Below are 3,980 nucleotides of genomic sequence, written 5' to 3' on the forward strand. Positions count from 1 at the left end.
TGACATTCATGATGAGCTCCACGAACCTATTAAATTTTTTCTATTAAGATATAAATATGAGAGAATACCAATCCATTAATATATCATATAATATAAAAACTCAAAAAAAAAAAAAAAAAAAAAAAGGTATTAAGACAACTACCAACACAAAACTTGGCCAAGTTAAAAAAAAATAAAAATAAATAAATAAATAAAATTGGAGAATCACCTGTGAGTGAGTTTTCAAAAAGTTAATTACTATTACAAGAAAAAGTTTATAATTTTATATTGTAATATTTACAAAAATTTATTATTAATTTAAAAATATTCATTTAAATGTAACTTTCCCAAAAATTTCAAATTTAATTTTTTAATCAACTTAACTACTTAAAAATTACTCAAAATTATAATTTTATAGTTCAAATTTATTATGTACATGAATTTTATATCATACAAATTTAATTTTAACCATACAATTTTCATTCGAGATAAACACAAAGTAACTAAAATTGAGTCATAGCATTTTTTTTTTTTTTCTTTTTCAATTCAATCATCATTCTTACTTGAATTTTTTAAAAATTCCAAAATATCCCAAGTTTCTTGTTACATCATCTGTTTCTGCTCCCATCTCTGATCACTTGTCACTTTTTCATTCAAGCCAAACAAGGAGGACCAAAGGGATAATGGATATAGTAATCTTCATGTAAATGACACTAAAAAGACACGTTTTTAACAAAAGTACCATGACCAAAACGTGTAAGGATCTTCCATCTTTAAATAATTATGTCTTTTTATTTCAATTCACTCACAATCATTAGATATGTTTTAAAAATTTCACATCTTGAATTCTCATATTATTCAATGGTTATAAATGAATTGAGATAGAAAGATAAAATTGTTTGAGAACAGAGGATATCTGCTCAACCAAAACCTAATCTTTAGCTGTTAGTAGTAGTTCCCAACTGAATCCGACCATCACTGTTATCATTATCCTTAATTTTCTTGTTCTTCTCTAATTCTCTAAGAGTCGATCTCCACTTAAAGAAGGTACCAAACAAAAGTTGCATTTCCTCGAGAGTTCTACTCTGTGTTTCTAGAAGCAGCGTATAAAAGAATACCCAACTAGCAATGGCCACTCCCATGAAGAGAAAGAAAGCCCCACCTATCGAGATTGCTTTGTACAAAGAGATAAAAGTCATCGATATGGTCCCACTCATCAGACGGTTCATAGCTGTTCCCATGCTGGTCGAGCAAGGATCCCCTCCTTGCATCATTTTCTACTTGCAGGGCCATTGGGCCTACTTTTAGGCCCAATTTTGATAATCCGAATAGTTCATGTTTTAAGATTTGTTCAGTATATCATACTTGTAAAAAATCAAGTTGATCGGTGATCAGAAAGCATGTGTTTGGAAAAACCGAACTAAAAACTATTTTTTTTTAATTTAATAAACAGTTTTCCGAATACATGCTTTCTGATATCCGATCAACTTGATTTTTTTATAGGTATGATATTCTGAACAAATCTTAAAATATGAACGGTTCGGATTATCAAAATTGGGCCTAAAAGTGGGCCCAATGGCCCTGCAAGTAGGAAATGCAAGGATGAAGTTTAAGGAGAGGATCTTGACTCATGCTAGTCCCTTGTGCCCGCAACCTTAATGGAAAAATGTCCGAGCTGTAGACCCATGCGATGGCCCCCATCCCAATCGAGAATGTTCCGACGAACGATAACACCGTCGTGATTGCCAAAGCAACTACCCACGCCACTTTCTTCTTCTAGTGATCTATGATCGTCAATGACAAACCTAGACTTGCGAGGGACAGGATCATACCTCCAACGCTACTCAAAAGTAACGGTCTTCGCCCGACCCGATCCAGTAAAAACGTAGCCACTAGAATTAATATAGTCTTGGTAAATCCAACGGCCACCGTAGCGAGTAGCTTATCGGACTTGCTAGTTATCCCGGCTTTCTCGAATATTTTGGGGTTGTACAAAACGACGGCGTCTATGCCAGACGCCTGTTGGAAGAAGTGAATCCCAACACCGGCGATCAGGATGTAGAGGACGGTTGGCGTCGGGAGGAGGATGAGCTCCTTCCAGACACCTTCGCCTTGACTGCGCTTCGGCACCGGAACGACGTCGTTGTTATAGTCCTCCGAAATGCCTGCGGCTTCCTTGATGTCAGCGAGCCGCAGCTGAGCCTCCTCTTTGGAGTCGGAGGTCTTGTCCAGAACTCGCATGGTGTCGCCCAGCCGACCTTGTAAAATGAGCCACCGTGGCGACTCTGACATGGAGAGGACCCCCAACGCCAAGAATACTGAGGGAATCGCTCCGAGTCCGAGCATGAATCGCCATCCTAAGTGAAGTGAAAGCTTCGAGAACGCATAGTTTTATACATATCCCAGCAACAAACCTATAAGCTTCTTGTGTAAGGGAAAAGTTAGGGATCATGAAATTTTTTTCATGAAAATGATCATGAAAGATTTATGATATTTGGATTACCTTGATTAGTGTGTGGTGATTTATTCTAAGTGTAATCCAAGGGTCGCAAAGCTTTTATGATTATTTTCATGAAAAGTTTTTCATGATACTTAGCATTGCTGCTTGTGTAAATATATTTATATATATTATGTGTATGAGATGAGAGAGAGAGAGAGAGAGAGAGAGAGGACATAACAAAATAGTACCGGCGTTGATGAAAACTTTAGGGAAAGAGGTGAGGAAGCCGCAGGAGGCGGCGGGAGAGACTTCGGCAGTGCAGACGGGGGCGATCAAGAGGGCGTACCCGACACCGATGCCGGTGACGAAGTGGCCCACAATGAGGAAGGCGTAGTTGGTGGCAAAGCCCATCAGGATGGCACCGGCGAAGAATATTACGGCGGCGATGACGATGGTGTACGGACGGCCCACCCAATCGGAGGTTCTACCTACGGCGGCGGCGGAGCCGAGGAGGGAGTGGAGGTTGATGATGCCCATTAGTACTTCCAGCTAGACGTCGGAGATTTTGAGGTCGTCCTTGATGAAGAGTCCTGCTCCACTCATCACCCCAACATCTACACATCATCATCACCCGTAAATTTCTTTAGCTTTCTTCCCATAATTTTCCCGGAAAAAAATAAAAAGAAAAAGTTTTATGTTATGTTTGGTTGGGGGATTTGAGGAGAGATTTGAAAAGAGAAATGGAAAAGGTATGTGAAATGAGAATAAAATATGCCTAAATTTTACATTGTTTCACACACCTTTTCCCTTTCCCTTTCCAAATTTCTCCCTAAATTCTCTAACCAAACACAGTATTAGAGTATGATTGGATGATAAAACTTACCATAACCAAGTAAGATGGAAGTCATGGAAGCTAAAATGGCACAGGCGAAAGCATACTTGTTTCGTTTTGGTTTCTGCGGTGGATCTAAAGTTGGAATATGTGTTTGGGTTTTGCCGGGAAAGCCATTGTTCTGAGGCTTCCGGTCAGCCATCTTTGAGAGAGAGAGAGAGAGAGAGAGAGATGAGAGCAAGCTTCAAACGGGCATGAACAGGAGAGAGGTACGTAAAGGTATGTTGATGGAGGAGGGATTGTTGAAGTGGGAGATGAAATAGGCTGAACTTCTTTTGTTGTGGCGGTACAGCAAGAGCCGTGCAGTACTTAAATAGAGTGAGGCTTATCTCATTCGGGATGATGATTGAAGACCACAACGTCGGTTGGACTAGGAGAAGTTAGAGTATTATTAGCAAGTGCATTGGCATCTCTAATGGTTGATCTTTTATTTCATTATTTGAGTAAAAAAAATTTTTAATATCAAGTATTTTAATAAAGTTTCATCAAATCATTAGTTGATGGGGCAGATATTTGGCCGATTGATTAGTCGGTACAAATTTTTGGTAATTTTTTATCTTGAGGTGAACGTATAGAGAGATATTTGGTGGTAAAAATTTAATAATGAACAATGATTTAATAAAAAGTATATTGATTCTTAGATTGATGAAATATTTGAATAATCTTATA

At 38.2% G+C, this 3,980-nt stretch overlaps 1 pseudogene across 1 annotated transcript; it reads right to left on the reverse strand.

Annotated features, from left to right (window-relative positions):
• Positions 1–751: 751 nt before the first annotated feature.
• Positions 752–3,684, reverse strand: LOC114257006 (putative polyol transporter 1; annotated as a pseudogene). Its single transcript, XR_014364345.1, has 4 exons — positions 3,303–3,684; positions 2,668–3,033; positions 1,608–2,393; positions 752–1,240 (listed from the first exon to the last, which is right to left on the reverse strand). The product of XR_014364345.1 is annotated as a putative polyol transporter 1 (transcript).
• Positions 3,685–3,980: the final 296 nt, after the last annotated feature.

This window comes from Camellia sinensis, chromosome 3, assembly GCF_055761805.1.
Source record: "Camellia sinensis isolate YWXY chromosome 3, ASM5576180v1, whole genome shotgun sequence".
NCBI classification, from domain to species: Eukaryota; Viridiplantae; Streptophyta; class Magnoliopsida; order Ericales; family Theaceae; genus Camellia; species Camellia sinensis.